This window comes from Pseudophryne corroboree, chromosome 1 (assembly GCF_028390025.1).
Source record: "Pseudophryne corroboree isolate aPseCor3 chromosome 1, aPseCor3.hap2, whole genome shotgun sequence".
Lineage (NCBI taxonomy): Eukaryota > Metazoa > Chordata > Amphibia > Anura > Myobatrachidae > Pseudophryne > Pseudophryne corroboree.
Window position 1 is genome coordinate 1009584877 of NC_086444.1, and position 18039 is coordinate 1009602915.

An 18039-nucleotide genomic window follows, 5' to 3' on the forward strand; every position below is an offset into this window, starting at 1 on the left:
TGCTGCCAATCTCTTACGAAAACTGAGGGACATCATTGCACAATGGCTTACCCCAATTAGACTCTCCTGGGGATTTGTGATATCGGACAAGGCCACCAATATTGTGCGTGCATTACATCTGGGAAAATACCAGTACGTCCCATGTTTTGCACATACAATTAATTTGGTGGTGCAGAATTTTTTGAAAAATGACAGGGGCGTGCAGGAGATGCTTTCGGTGGCCCAAAAAATTGCAGTCCACTTTCGGCATTCAGCCACCACATACCGAAGACTGGTGCGCCATCAAACACTCCTGAACCTGCCCTGCCATCACCTGGAGCAAGAGGTGCTAACGAGGTGGAATTCAACACTCTATATACTTCAGAGGATGGAGGTGCAGCAAAAGGCCATTCAAGCCTATACATCCACCTATAATATAGGGTAAGGAGGGGAATGCACCTGACTCAAGCGCAGTGGAGAATGATTTCCGTTTTGTGCAAGGTTCTCCAACCCTTGGAACTTGACACACGTGAAGTCAGTTCAGACACTGCCAGCTTGAGTCAGGTCATTCCCCTTATCAGGCTTTTGTAGAAGCAGCTGGAGAAATTGAAGGAGGAGCTAAGATGGAGCGATTCTGCAAAGTATGTGGGACTTGTGGATAGAGTCCTTCATTCGCTTTTCCAAGATTCAAGGGTGGTCAATCTGTTTAAATCAGAGTACTACATTTTTGCCACAGTGCTTGATCCTAGGTTTAAAGCCTACGTTGTATCTCTCTTTCCGGCAGGATTTTAGTGAATAATTTATAATCGACATTCAGTAAGGATATGGGACTATACAAACCAGGAGAAGAAATAAAGTCTATGCCAGTTTTGGTAGGACCTTTAAGAGGGCAGAGTTAAAGTGCGGGGGAAGAGAATTCAAACATAACAAGCACCAAAACAAAAGACCCAATGATTCTAGGTAATAGTATTTTATAGAAGTTATTATTAAAGCCATCCGGGCCTGGAGGTTTCAGCTGGCGGATCGCATGATGCACCTCTTCTAAAGATATCTGGGAAATGAGAGACTGAGCCGTGTCAGGGACAAGAGTAGGGCAAGGGAGGATTTCCCAGGAGGCAGCTCTGGAGGCATTACCTTAGGAGCTAGGAAGTCAGGCAGAGGGGGAGGAATAATATAATTCAGCATAAAAGAATCTCATGACTTTACAGATTCTGCATTAGAGGTAGTCAAAGTACCCTGAGATGATAACGGGCTGTGTTACCATAGGTGAATGTGTACCATTTAGGAGATTAGTGAAAACCTTCCCCGTTTTATTCCCGAACTTATAAAACGTATAATTAATGGAAAAGAGATATCTGTCACCAAAGGCCTGCATAAATTCATCAAAATGTGTTTTTACAGTAAGGTAGTGAGTTTCGTAGATGGAGTGGGGGTGAATTTATAATGCTGAAAAGCTTCAGAAAGGGTGGCTTGGACCTCCAGGTATTGTGTGCTACACTTTTTCCTAGTGGCTAAGACATATGAGAGAATCTGACCTCTAAGTACCGACTTTGCTGCCATCCAGAACAATAATCGGTCAGAGTGAAGATGAGCCTCGTTATTATTTTTTATATTCCTCCCAAGCAGCTTCCAACCTGTTTCAAACTTTAGAGGAATGTGAGAGATAAGATGGAAATCTCAACAGTTACTTCGTACTAGAGAGGTGCAGCGAGCACTTTTCGTGTTTCGTGTTTTGGTTTTGGTTCTAATTCCCCACTCGTGTCTCGGTTTTGGGTTGGTTTTGCCAAAACCACCCTTTCGGGTTTTGGTTTTGGATCTGGATGATTTTTTTTTTTTTTTAAAACATAAAAACAGCTAAAATCACAGAATTTGGGGGTAATTTTGCTCCTACAGTATTATTAACCTCAATAACATTCATTTCCACTCATTTCCAGTCTATTCTGAACACCTTACACCTCACAATATTGTTTTTATGCCAAAAGGTTGCACTGAAGTGGCTGTATGACTAAGCTAAGCGACACAAGTGTGCGGCACAAACACCTGGCCCATCTAGGAGTGGCACTGCAGTGGCAGACAGGATGGCACTAAAAAAATAGGCCACAAACAGCACATCATACAAAGAAGTAAAAGAGGTGCAATGAGGTAGCTGTATGACTAAGCTAAGCGACACAAGTGTGCGGCACAAACACCTGGCCCATCTAGGAGTGGCACTGCAGTGGCAGGCAGGATGGCACTTTTCAAAAACTAGGTCCTAAACAGCACATGATGCAAAGAAGAAAAAGAGTTGCAAGATTTATTTATTGATGAAACTGTCCTTGGGCCCTCCCACCCATCCTTATGTTGTATAAACAGGACATGCACACTTTAACAAACCCATCATTTCAGCAATGTGGTCTGCCACACGACTGTGGCTGAAATGACTGGTTTGTTTGGGCCCCCACCAAAAAAGAAGCAATCAATCTCTCCTTGCACAAACTGGCTCTACAGAGGCAAGATGTCGACCTCATCCTCTGATTCCTCACCCCTTTCACTGTGTACATCCTCCTTCTCACAGAGTATTAATTTCACAGGTCCCTGTATACTTTCTGGAGGCTGGCAAAGGTCTCCCCGGAGGAATTTGTCATTCATTTTGATGAACATCATCTTCTCCACATTTTGTGGAAGTAACCTCGTACACCGATTGCTGACAAGGTGAGCGGCTGCACTAAACATTCTTTCGGAGTACACATGGAGGGGGGGCAACTTAGGTAAAATAAAGCCAGTTTGTGCAAGGGCCTCCAAATTGCCACTTTTTCCTGCCAGTATACGTACGGACTGTCTGACGTGCCTACTTGGATGCGGTCACTCATATAATCCTCCACCATTCTTTCAATGGTGACAGAATCGTATGCAGTGACAGTAGACGACATGGCAGTAATCGTTGGCAGGTCCTTTAGTCCGGACCAGATGTCAGAACTCGCTCCAGACTGCCCTGCATCACCGCCAGCGGGTGGGCTCGGAATTCTTAGCCTTTTCCTCGCAGCCCCAGTTGCGGGAGAATGTGAAGGAGGAGCTGTTGACGGGTCACATTCCGCTTGACTTGACAAGTGTCTCACCAGCAGGTCTTTGAACATCTGCAGACTTGTGTCTGCCGGAAAGAGAGATACAACATAGGCTTTAAACCTAGGATCGAGCACGGTGGCCAAAATGTAGTGCTCTGATTTCAACAGATTGACCACCCGTGAATCCTGGTTAAGCGATGAAGGGCTCCATCCACAAGTCCCACATGCCTGGCGGAATCGCTCTGTTTTAGCTCCTCCTTCAATCTTTCCAGCTTCTTCTGCAAAAGCATGATGAGGGGAATGACCTGACTCAGGCTGGCAGTGTCTAAACTGACTTTACATGTGGCAAGTTCAAAGGGTTGCAGAACCTTGCACAACGTTGAAATCATTCTCCACTGCACTTGAGTCAGGTGCATTCCCCCTTCTTTTGCCTATATCGTAGGCAGCGGTATAGTCTTGAATGGCCTTTTGCTGTTCCTCCATCCTCTGAAGCATATAGAGGGTTGAATTCCACCTCGTTACCACCTCTTGCTTCAGATGATGGCAGGGCAGGTTCAGGAGAGTTTGCTTGTGCTCCAGTCTTCGGCACGCGGTGGCTGAATGCTGAAAGCGGCCCGCAATTTTTTGGGCCACCGACAGCATCTCTTGCATGCCCCTGTCGTTTTAAAAAAAATTCTGCACCACCAAATTCAATGTATGTGCAAAACATGGGATGTGCTGGAATTTGCCCACATGTAATGCACGCACAATATTGGTGGCGTTGTCCGATGCCACAAATCCCCGGGAGAGTCCAATTGGGGTAAGCCATTCTGCGATGATGTTCCTCAGTTTCCGTAAGAGGTTGTCAGCTGTGTGCCTCTTATGGAAAGCGGTGATACAAAGCATAGCCTGCCTAGGAACGAGTTGGCATTTGCAAGATGCTGCTACTGGTGCCGCCGCTGCTGTTCTTGCTGCGGGAGGCAATACATCTACCCAGTGGGCTGTCACAGTCATATAGTCCTGAGTCTGCCCTGCTCCACTTGTCCACATGTCCGTGGTTAAGTGGACATTGGGTACAACTGCATTTTTTAGGACACTGGTGACTCTTTTTCTGAGGTCTGTGTACATTCTCGTATCGCCTGCCTAGAGAAGTGGAACCTAGATGGTATTTGGTACCGGGGACACACTAACTCAATAAATTGTCTGATTCCCTGTGAATTAACGGTGGATACCAGACACACATTTAACACCACCCAGGCTGCCAAGGCCTGAGTTATCTGCTTTGCAGCAGGATGGCTGCTGTGATATTTCATCTTCCTTGCAAAGGACTGTTGGACAGTCAATTGCTTACTGGAAGTAGTACAAGTGGTCTTCCGACTTCCCCTCTGGGATGACGATTGACTCCCAGCAGCAACAATAGCAGCGCCAGCAGCAGTAGGCGTTACACTCAAGGATGCATCAAAGGAATCCCAGGCAGGAGAGGACTCGTCAGACTTGCCAGTGACATGGCCTGCAGGACTATTGGCTTTCCTGTCTAAGGAGGAAATTGACACTGAGGGAGTTGGTGGTGTGGTTTGCAGGAGCTTGGTTACAAGAGGAAGGGATTTAGTTGTCAGTGGACTGCTTCCGCTGTCACCCAAAGTTTTTGAACTTGTCAATGACTTCTGATGAATGCGCTCCAGGTGACGTATAAGGGAGGATGTTCCTAGGTGGTTAACGTCCTTACCCCTACTTATTACAGCTTGACAAAGGCAACACACGGCTTGACACCTGTTGTCCACATTTCTGTTAAGATAATTCCACACTGAAGAGGTGATTTTTTTTGTAATTTGACCAGGCATGTCAATGGCCATATTCGTCCCACGGACAACAGGTGTCTCCCCAGGTGCCTGACTTAAACAAACCACCTCACCATCAGAATCCTCCTTGTCAATTTCCTCCTCAGCGCCAGCAACACCCATATCCTCATCCTGGTGTACTTCAACAGTGACATCTTCAATTTGACTATCAGGAACTGGACTACGGGTGCTCCTTCCAGCACTTGCAGGGGGCGTGCAAATGGTGGAAGGCGCCACCTCTTCCCGTCCAGTGTTGGGAAGGTCAGGCATCGCAACCGACACAATTGGACTCTTCTTGGGGATTTGTGATTTAGAAGAATGTACAGTTCTTTGCTGTGCGTTTGCCAGCTTAAGTATTTTCATTTTTATAGCGAGAGGATGAGTGCTTCCATCCTCATGTGAAGCTGAACCACTAGCCATGAACATAGGACAGGGCCTCAGCCATTCCTTGCCACTCCGTGTCGTAAATGGCATATTGGCAAGTTTACGCTTCTCCTCAGATGCTTTTAATTTTGATTTTTGGGTCATTTTACTGAACTTTTGTTTTTTGAATTTTACATGCTCTCTACTATGACATTGGGCATCGGCCTTGGCAGACGATGTTGATGGCATTTCATCGTCTCGGCCATGACTACTGGCAGCAGCTTTAACACGAGGTGGAAGTGGATCTTTATCTTTACCTATTTTACCCTCCACATTTTTGTTCTCCATTTTTTAATGTGTGGAATTATATGGCAGTAATATATATCAATAGCAATGGCCTACTGTACCGTACTGCTATATATATATATACTGGTGGTGAGCAAAATTCTGCACTGTCCTCCTACTATATACTGCGCACAACTAAAATGCAGCACAGGTATGCATGGATAGTATACTTGACAACACAGAGGTAGAGCAGTGGACTACTGTACCGTACTGCTATATATAAACTGGTGGTCAGCAAAATTCTGCACTGTCCTCCTACTATATACTGCGCACAACTAAAATGCAGCACAGGTATGGATGGATATTATACTTGACGACACAGAGGTAGAGCAATGGAGTACTGTACCGTACTGCTATATATATACTGGTGGTCAGCAAAATTCTGCACTGTGCTCCTACTATATACTGCGCACAACTAAAATGCAGCACAGGTATGGATGGATAGTATACTTGACGACACAGAGGTAGAGCAGTGGACTACTGTACTGTACTGCTATATATATACTGGTGGTCAGCAAAATTCTGCACTGTCCTCCTACTATATAGTGCGCACAACTAAAATGCAGCACAGGTATGGATGGATAGTATACTTGACGACACAGAGGTAGAGCAGTGGACTACTGTACCGTACTGCTATATATACTGGTGGTCAGCAAAAGTCTGCACTGTCCTCCTACTATATACTACAATGCAGCACAGATGTGGAGCGTTTTTCAGGCAGAGAACTTAGATATTTTCAGCACACTGAGCACAGATATTTGCAAGCACACTGAGCACAGATATTTGCAGCACACTGAGCACAGATTTTTGCAGCACACTGAACACAGAAACTGAGAGAACGCAGCCACGTCCTCTCGCTATCATCTCCAAAGCACGAGTGAAAATGGCGGCGATGCGCGGCTCCTTATATAGAATACGAATCTCGCAAGAATACAACAGCGGGATGATGACGTTCGGGCACGCTCGGGTTAACCGAGCAAGGCGGGAAGATCCGAGTCTGCCTCGGAACCGTGTAAAATAGGTGAAGTTCGGGGGGGGGGGGGGGGGGAGGGGGGTTCGGATCCCAAGGAACCGAACCAGCTCATCACTACTTTATACCTGACTATTGCTTTCATAGATGACAGGGCATTTAAAATTACACTGTGCACTGTATACTCCCATCTTCTGGATACTCTTTGGATTAGTCCAGTGATCATCTTTTGTCATTAATACAATTTTTATTTAGCTTTTGGATATCATTTTTATGCGAGATGAACAGCAATTACCAAACAAATCAAAAAACAAACAAAATAAATCAGACACATTTCTGGTCATCTGCATTACTGATCCTTTGTTCCTGAATAATTTGCACATATGTTGCCTGTTTACAAAGCACTCATTCTCTTAGCAGAAAACTCTAAGAAAAAATCCTTCAAGGATTGAGCACAGGTGGCTGTTTGTGTAAACTGTAAAGATTTAAAAGCTTAGTTAGTATGGCTGAAAAAGGTAACATGGCACAAAAAAAACTTCTTCCGTTACTACTCATCAATTCTATGGGTATTCCATGTCAAATAAATGCTACAACAATTTACCATTAAAGTACACATTGGAAGTGCCAACATTAACACTTCTTATTGTTGGGAAGTAGCCAAATCATTTTTCACACCAATATTTAATGCAATCTAAAACGTCTTCACCACTAAACGTGTCAGCTGTTGCTTGCTTTCCTATATTTGGCAACGCGCTGGAATGAAATGTATAATACATTACCCATAAAGTTCTTTTCTTTCTTTCTTTTGTTTTGACTATGATAAATACTGTCTATTTGCTTAAGTGGGTAGGGCAGTTTTAATCATCATGCTATACCTTTTGGCTATCTTCTACTGACATAGCATTCATCTAAGGAAAACAAATTACACATCTTTTTTTCCTTTCAATTGACCAAGTGTATTACAATTACAGTAAGTGAAACGTTAAGAGAGGGAGAGAACGTCTGATATGTAATGGGTGTCATGGCAGTGATCCAACATTTGCTGTACATTTAATCCCCCCACCCTAAAACTGAAGCAAGTTCCAACTGTTTTACAATTCCTTACTTTCTGTGATAAATGTTCTTCCTACTCCATTAAGGTTTGTTTCCTTTTCCCCTAAATGAATGAAAAATGTTTATTTGCAGAGTGGAGTATGTATAGCTCTATGCTCATTATTTATATAAAGCATGGGTTACTAATACCATTTATAGAATTCAGACACAATTCTAATCTTCTAATCTAGAATGGAAAGTTAAATAGGAAGCAAATTGGGATTGAAAAGATTTGAGATTAAAGTATAAAAAAGAATTGCTTGTTACAATCATAAATACAACATGAGTCTTGGCACGGAACACACCAGTACTATATATCTCAATTATATTGAAAATCACAAGAGAAATTGAGATATTGGTAAACAAAATGGTGAAGGAAATATGGTGATGTTGCTGTTAACAACCACTTATATTCTAATGGGTAGATTTGCGATGCCACAACGACAATAATAATCTGTAGTTTAGTCTAATAGGTTTGAAATGGCAATAAAAATAAATGATAATCAAGCCAGGCTTCGCATTTATTCCTATTGTTATTAAAAAAGAATATCATAATTCTACCCATAACTGGGGTAACAGTAAGTCTCACAGCTATATGAATTCACCCCTGTATGGGAATTCATATACACAACAGATGTTTTTGGTAAATCATATTATACACATAAACATGTCATTAGAACATACATGAACTGCAGCACACCTGATTTAGGGGGAGATGTACTTAGCAGTAATAAAAGTGGAGAAGAAACCAGTGGAGAAGTTGCCCATGGACACCAATTAGCATTGGCATAACATTTATAATTTGTATGCAATAAGAAGTACAGAGCAGCTGACTGGTTGCCATGGGCAACTTCTCCACTGGCTCACTTCTCCACTTTTATCACTGCTTAGTACATTTCCCCCTTAGCAAAGAGTCCCTTAATCCGCTAAAATGTTTTTAAGATATATTAGGCACAACGCACAAAGTAAACAAGTGGGGTAGCCTCTAATAATTGCTCACGCAAAATGAATAACTGTAGTAACTGCTCCAGCAATTCCAACAAAATGCTACATATTTAAATAGGTGAAGACAAACATATTGGTTTATTTTAAATTTATAATAATGTTGGTTAATATTGCTGCACACAATGTCAATCTAAAAAATATATATTAGGCCAACAGGTTTTCTTTTTCTTCTTAGTGTATATGAAGTATTTGGAGTTATGTGAGGGGAAAATAGACTAGGTAGGTCATATTGCAATAAAATCTGTTCACCTTTAAAGAAAAAAAACTAAGGTCATATTTTCAAAGAATGAGGTCATTTACTTAGATAGCACCAGCATATACCAGTGCACTTTACATTTAGGACTCATGTATATTTATCCACCTTGTTCACCCATTAAATTAATGCGGAAGTCTTTGTGTTATGCTCTACACCTACTGTTGTTTCTCATACAAAATAATGCAATACATAGTTAAAAACACACAAGTACTACAATTAATAAATTCAGTCCTTATGTTTCCCTTGCTTTCATGTAAATCATTTTTACAGCTTTCAAAAGCAATACCAAATCGAAGTTCACCATCTGAGGACCCGCATCACAGCAACCCTAAAGGTGGCCATACACAAGGATGACCAGCGTCATTACAATTTCCCCCGCAGCTCTCCTGGCACTTCCCAAGCAGCTCCAGGCGTACGATAGATCGTTAGGTCAGGAAAAGTACCTAACAAACTATCGTACGACCTGTGAATCATTGCTACACAGATCACCTGATGTTATGTGCAGCACATACCAACTGGTCTGCATGGAAATCAACCTCAGAACCCTGTCACTGACGTGACCACCACAGCACTGGTAAGTGGGCCAAGGATACATAATAACAGTGAATACACACCAACAGTACAAGTTTTCAATATTAACAAACCAGGTTAAGGGGTCAATCCAGTTGCTTTTGCAATCCAGTTCCAAACTCAGATTGCTCCTTTCAGAGGAAATTTGTGTTTTTTTTGTGCACAACCCCCTTGAGGATGTTAAAAAGGTAGGGAAAATATTTATTTTATGGTAAAAATGTTGGGGCTTGATTCAGGACCCCTTGCTAACCCCCCCCTTCCTCAATGACTAATTAGGCTTTTGGAAGTTTTCTATTAGCTTAATTGGGCCAATAATTACTGTATGTCATTATCGGGGTTAAAAATAATCAACGACCTCGGATTACCCCAAAATCAACTTTTCGTTGAATTATGCCCCCAAATATAATTAAAGCATTTATTTCAACAAAAAATTATTGCTTTTGATTATTATTATTTTTTAAATGTAGTCATCTCTAATTACCCAAAAAGCACCTTATTTCTACTTTTTTCACATTTTTCATTTAATTTCTTTGTAATTAAATGAAATTTGTAAGCTTCTTACATTATTTTGCTTTTTAACAAGTCAGCCATTTATCACATTATGCCCACTAACAGCCTTCTATATGATTCTGTAAACAAAATTGTCACTTTTTTGAGGTCCAGGAAGGTCCCCGCACTTCATGTATTTTTTACAGATTTCATTTTGTAGAAAATATACACACCATCACCGCGAGTACTGAAAATAGGCATTTCTAATTGGATCTCTTATTTCTCTGGTGCGCACATGAAACAAACTCGCATTTGTAGACTCACACCTAATTGGATTCCCCCTAAGACTGCTGAACTACTGAGACTCTGCCTACCACTATTGCTGATATTTGGTGACCCTGAGCAGGGACTGTTTTACAGGCTAAAGCCTGATCACCTTAAGACTAGTGTTTTTATTTTGTATACAGATAATTCTACCCATTAGCTACTTCCCAAGCTTCCAAGCTTATGTTTTGATATTTAAGCCCATTATTCCTAGACCACTGGGACTCTTCTTTTTCCACTTCTCTCTTGTCCCAGTTCTCCAATTTTTAGTGCTGGTGCTTATCTGTTTTGTATTAAATTCTTGGGATGAATAGGAGAACTCCCTAATAATAATAATAATAATAATAATAATCAGTTTATACTCTTTTTTTCACCTTTGATACCAATCCCTTCCCTTTCTCTTACACAACAACACAAAAGAAGGAGCACAACTTCAATTATACTTTATGTTCCTCATGTCAATGTTTTCAGTTTATTTAAATCAGATCTGACTATAGCCGGGTGCACACTAAACAATGGCCACAATATATTGTGTGAGCATGTAATGTATAGTTTGTGGCTGCATTCCCCTGCATCCAGTTGCTTGCCAGGTCGTCCAGTTAGGTGTGCAGCATGCCCGATGGGGTGACCCAGCAAACTAACCATGGGAGCACACGGTAGTGGGTACCCAGGGCCGGATTAAGGCTGGTGAGGGCCCCGGATATGAACGTGTAGGGGCCCCCACCACTAAAAATTGCGGCCAAAGAACCCCCCGTGTGCGGGTGGGTTAGCGGGCGCTCACACACTTGCCCTCAGATACATACACACTCACTCACACACACATACTCAACCACATACGGAGCAGCAGCTTTAGAGCAGTGCATGCCGGCAGCTCAGTCAGTGTCTCGCAGGGGTAGTGAAGTGAAATCCCGCGAGACACTGACTGAGCCACCGGCGTGTGTTACTGAGTCACACGTTTAGGGGCCCCCACAGACTGTGTTTTAAATCGGAGCAGTCTCTGTCAGCAGCCTCTGTACACGGAGCTCCTCAGCGGCTGCTGAGGGAGACTGCTCAGATTTATGAAGCAGTCTATGGGGGCCCCTAATGTGTGGGGGCCCTGGGACGGCCACCTTTGTCACCCCTAGGATAATCCGGCTCTGTGGGTACCTACTAGACAATGTGCCTGATATGTCATCCGATCCGGCAAATCCGACATATCACCTAAAGCGTATCCAACTTAAATATTTCAATTGAGGCAATACAAAATCTTTGCTACATGTTTTTAGAACCAGAGAATATATTTGCTACATTTCTATGCAGGTACAAGAAACTTTTTCAGTGCTTGGCAGTACTAACATGAGGGTGTATAACATTTTTCTTTTTCCTTAATGGCAGAACCCAAATTAAATTAGAGTGACCCAACATCCCCAGCAGCCATCCCAAATGACATAAGCATCTGTTGGTGTAAAGACTGCAGCTCTACTAATTTTATAAGTTTAAATAATACTTGGCAGCCACCAGACTAAATATACACCTCTAAAATGAGCTGTGGGAAAGCACAGGGCGATATTCACTGAAGTTGTCAAAAGATGAAATAACAGAAGCTCATGTTGAGGCGCATGCATATTGTGAGGTTCATTACTAGTAGGGAAAGGGATCTGTTCAGGATACCGATGTTCGATCTCTGACAGGAGTCCACAGTGGAAAACTGTGAAGGGGGGTGGGGATTAGGTTTAGGATGTGGGGGGGTTAGGAATAGGCTGCAGGGAAGGGAGGGTTAGGCTGCAGAGAGGGGGTTTAGGGTTAGGCTGTAGAGGGGGTGGGGGTTGGTTTAGGGACCACCAGGGAGGGGTTAGGGTGAGGTTGTGGAGGGGGAGGTTATGTTTAGGCTGCAAAAAGAGGAGGTTTGGGGAGTTTGGGGAGGGCAAACATACTTACCCAACCCCTGATGGGACTCTCTATTCTATGCATTGGGATGCCGGCATCAGTCATATGACCTCTGGCACCCCACTACAGTATATTATATATATTCCTAGGGAACAGCATACTTACGTGCATATGTCTAGTTGGGCACATTTCAGGATGCTTTCCTGCTTCTCCCCATGTTAATGGAATGATGGCTTAAAGAAATTGGAGATTTGTGGATGGACAGTATTGGTAATAGTATATGTTAAAGTTTAATTACCTTATTTGTACACAATATACTTATATAACACAGTGTCATATACACAATACAGAATATCATCTTGACAGTTGTTAATAAATGTGAAAGTACACACATAAAATAAAAATGCAATTTAATGAAAATCTTCTTTCCTGGAGAAGTCCAAATGTATACGTGAATTAAGTACTGGCAATATATTATTATCAAATAATGCAGTGATGATGTGGAGTGGAGAATATACAATCAGCAAATCAAAAGTGGCTATATTGTGCAGCTCAACATCAGCACTGACTATTGTTGCAAACCCAAAACATGGTTCCACTTCTTAGCATAATGTTGTCACAGTTCTGTGAATATGACTTTGCTATACTCAGCCTACACATGCTCACCCAACAAAGCCAAGTGTAAGGATCCATGAAAATGTATTCACAGATGCATGCGTATGCATTTTAGGTGCATATGTATAGTATGGAATTGCAAATCTTAAGCAAAAAGACAATTAAGACCAGGAATCACTTTGGTCAGGTAATTTAATCTGAAACATAACAGACCTAAAAAAAAACACCCCTTCATAGATCCATATATAAACCAGATAAAGTGAAAATATATTCTTTCCAGTATGCTACCTGCACAATAAAGTTCTTATGGCTAAGAAATAACTGTATGCTATTTCTTTGTATACAGTGTGAAATTAAAAAGTTGTCCACCACATAGTAAAATTCTGAACATTGGTCTAGTCATGTACTGTATGTGTAAAATACAGTCTGTCATTATATTATGTAATATTACATTCCTGCTAAATGTACTTTATTATATAGTTTAATGTCATTTTGATAAACTTTATAATAATACTTAAATTAATTAACTTGGCCATGTCATTTTCAAAAAGGGTTCCTACAATAAAATATAGTACAGGTTTCTCTGCAACGTTTATTTTATTTTTAGCTGTGAATGTGTGATTTTCAGCCATACTTTGTTATATTTATTTTTATTGGCACAATATTAGCTCATTATGAAATTATAACTTAGCTTAAAACGTGTTCTTTACAATGCTCTACAAAAAGTCCCTGTATTTTGAGAGAGAACAGTGTGTTAAATAAATCCACAATTTCAACATGGAAGTCCACAACAACTAGTACTATTTCATGAAAGCTACAATCAGCATGGAAATATGATACATTCTAAATAAATTATTGGATGTTTAGAAACTGTTTGACTTTTTTGTTAGTTAGTTAGTTAGTTAGTTAGTTAGTTAGTTAGTGAGTCATTACCCTGTATGCTCACAGAAGAGCTTCTACTGGCCAGTCTTTTGGTCAGAATCTTTGAAGATTGGTTACACTGTTTTTCTTTTAGTAAGGATTCCCATACACTTGGTAATCTGACAATAGCTGAGCAGAAAAATCTCTGTCAGATATTGACACACACACACACACACACACACACACACACATGCACACACACACACACACACACACACACACACACACACACACACACACACACACTCACACAATTGAGGTCATATTGGTGCCTGAGTGCCAAACAGTAGGATCCATTGAAACATTATCAGCATGATGTGACAAGGTTAGAATACATGGTCAAACCAAGCCATGATCCAGTTGAATTGACTTCAGGCTGACTTTTGATAGCTCCTTATGAAATGTTGACTGGCAGAGGTGCCTTTATTGTGGTAATAAACACTGCAATTTGCAGCAAATTTTGACTAAAATTGCCACACATATCAATTGAAATAAAGGTCAGGACAGCATGAGCAAGCAAAGAAGCAAGCTCCACCTCTAAAATAAAAAATAATACAATTTAATTTAAAAATAAAATGCATGAGGAACCCCTCTACATTGATTATAACAAGTACTAGTTATTTAAGCATAGTGTGAGCACATGTGGAAGAACATGTGGGCAATTGTGGTTGTCCAAGTGATGTCATGTTCTATCAGAAATTTTGGGCACCATACCATGCTGGCATCTGTACTTTGCCAGAGACAAAATGTTACTTTTAAATATTTTACCACAATTACCCTGCAACCACAGTCATATGTTCATGGGAAGAGCCCTAGTTCTATTGGCACCAGAGCCGGATTAAGGGGGGGCCCGGGGGGTATGTACCCCGGGCCCCCCTTCCTAAAAGGGCCCCCCACCACAGATTGGAGCTCTTACTGATCTGCGGCGCTGCGCTGCATTCCCGGCTCCCGTTTGGTTGCCCTGGCAACCTAACACCTGAGCCGTGGCGCCGGCGCCGCCTATCAGTACAGGACAGCTGAGCGATGACTCAGCTGTCCAATAGTGTGTAATGTAACAGCCTGCGGCTCAGTCACCGTCTGAGCGCGCAGGCTGTAGTGTAGGGAATGGCAGCTGGTACGGAGCGGTGTTTGGAGGAGAAGGAGAAGGAGAAGGAGAAGGAGAGGAACGAACACTCACTCTCCTGTCTCCTATGCTACAGCAGCCTGCCAGTAAAAGTAAGGCTGGCTGGCTGTATTATTATGGCTCACATCACGTTTGTGTCTGTCTATACATATGTGCATAAATGTTTGTTAGTATATATATATATATATATATATATCTGTATCTGTGTATATATCTGTCTGTGCATATACAGTATATGTAAACATACTGTATATGCATGTGTATATATGTATTTGCATTTATATGTGTATGTATGTATAGTATACGTGTGTGTGTTTATATTTATATATATATATTTATATACCAACAAACGAAAGAGGCGGCACTCGAAGTCAGTGAATAAATGTAGATATATTGTGATAGAGCGTTGACGTTTCGGGGACGTGCTCCCCTTCCTCAGAACAATTTAACACTGTGAAAAAACTGAAATAAATACCCACTTACCCCATGGGCCTCCCCCACCGCGATGCGTCACCTGGCACGATCTCCCGCACACTCCGGTGTGTCTTCCTCGTTTCCGGCGGAGGGGCGGAAGTGACGTCGTCCGGCCTGACATGGCCACCATAGCAACCTGTCGCCATGGTACCATGCTGGACTCTCGCGATGCCTTCTGCACCCTCCCACCTGTCAGAAATGTCACGGCGGGGGGCTCGGCTCGTAACCAGGGTAACGCTGTAAACATAAACAATACAAGCATTTAATAAAACATGTTGACTAAAATACGTGCAATATCAATTAGGCTGTTCTAATAAACCAAACTTAGGAACAGGTACAGTGTAAAATACTCATATAACACTCAGCAAAATTGAATATTAAAAAATTAAAGCATCTTTAAAAAATCTTCTTTAAAAATTGTCTGTGGATAGAACGGCTGGTGCATTGCAGCTAGTATATAGCAATGTATCTAGTTTGCCCTACAACATATGGTCAAACTAATGTACAAATGCATGAAAACATAAACAGATAAATATATAAACGAGTAACATATACTGAATGGAGAGCCTCTCCATTCAGTATATGTTACTCGTTTATATATTTATCTGTTTATGTTTTCATGCATTTGTACATTAGTTTGACCATATGTTGTAGGGCAAACTAGATACATTGCTATATACTAGCTGCAATGCACCAGCCGTTCTATCCACAGCCAATTTTTAAAGAAGATTTTTTAAAGATGCTTTAATTTTTTAATATTCAATTTTGCTGAGTGTTATATGAGTATTTTACACTGTACCTGTTCCTAAGTTTGGTTTATTAGAACAGCCTAATTGATATTGCACGTATTTTAGTCAACATGTTTTATTAAATGCTTGTATTGTTTATGTTTACAGCGTTACCCTGGTTACGAGCCGAGCCCCCCGCCGTGACATTTCTGACAGGTGGGAGGGTGCAGAAGGCATCGCGAGAGTCCAGCATGGTACCATGGCGACAGGTTGCTATGGTGGCCATGTCAGGCCGGACGACGTCACTTCCGCCCCTCCGCCGGAAACGAGGAAGACACACCGGAGTGTGCGGGAGATCGTGCCAGGTGACGCATCGCGGTGGGGGAGGCCCATGGGGTAAGTGGGTATTTATTTCAGTTTTTTCACAGTGTTAAATTGTTCTGAGGAAGGGGAGCACGTCCCCGAAACGTCAACGCTCTATCACAATATATCTACATTTATTCACTGACTTCGAGTGCCGCCTCTTTCGTTTGGTGTTATTCTGGGGGAGTCCCCCGGTGGGAAGGCACAGGAGCAAGCATTGTATTTGTGAGCTGTTTCAAGTGGAGTGCCGGAGTTACCATTTCTATATATTTATATATATATATCTATATCATATATATATATATATAGAAAAAATCCCAATGAGGGGGAGGCACTCTCCAAACCATGAAATAAGTCCAATTCTGGAACAACAATGCCCCTGTCCTGATGCTCGTGAGTGCCTTTGCTGACGTTTAGATTCCTCAAGTCTGGGGGAATTAATACCTCCTGTGATGGATGTCTTTACCCCATACACGCTGTTTTGTTTATGAATGAACACCTTCATGATGGATGTCTATTCCTCTATGTATATTGTCCTATTCCAGTCCACTTTCTGCATATGGGCTTTGAATTAGGCATCGATATGTGTATATATATATATATATATATGACTCTGGATGCTGCTATATATTGCTCGTCTTGAGAAAGATTCTGTGTCAGAATCGAAACGTCGACATTTGGAGCTATCACATTGAATATTAAAACATTGTTGTACCAGAATTGGACTTATTTCATGGTTTGGAGAGTGCCTCCCCCTCATTGGGATTTTTTCTATATTTGTGGACTCACCGTTTCAGTGCATTTCCACTGAGTGCACCCCACTGATGTTATTGACTTGATGAGAGTGCAGGCTTAGGTGCATATATATATATATATATATATATATCTCAGCTGCCTGCCTTTTAATTAGGGGCCTCGCTGTCTGAAGTGACCCGGGCCCCCCAGAGCCTTAATCCGGCTCTGATTGGCACTAGGACTGGGTCCCCCTAGTAGAGAAGTCCTGCACTTTTTTTTATATCCATGATTCAAATAGGGAATACAGTCATGGTGCCAAGTGGCTTAGGGCTGGTTGGAATAATGGTGGGGGGACCCCCACACAGCAGATCTCTCATCTATTCTTCTAATTGTGAAGTACTGTACACTTTAAAGATTTGAAATATCTCTGCAGCAAGACTGTCTGGAAAACCATATTAAAATACCACAATCATTGTCTGCTGCTTGTTTTGCCAGTTTTGAGCATTGATAGATTATCAATCATGTTCATACACTGAAAGATAATTGTTCAGAACAGTAGTTAATTGGATTGATTGGGCAGATTATCTCTAAGTTTATGGACAGATGACGTGGTGATGCTAACCTTTCTCTCACCCAGGGCAAAGATTCACCTTGCCCCTCCCTCCCCCAGTAGACAGTAGTCACCCACTACCTATGTGACATGGCAGTAAAATGGATGTACATAAAAGGAACTTTGGTGTCACTTCCACTTTACATAACGGTATAGCCTACTCCTAATCTTCACCCTCAAGCTAATATTCTCCATGGACCCCCCTTCAACTCATCCTTGTGGTGCATGGAAGCAGCATATCAAGGGGCACTTTGGAGGCCAGACAGCAAATCCATATAGATGCTGAGGTATTCCAACTACTCCTTCATCCTCCCTGAAAATAGGAATCTTGACTGTTAGTTTGCATCTCTATA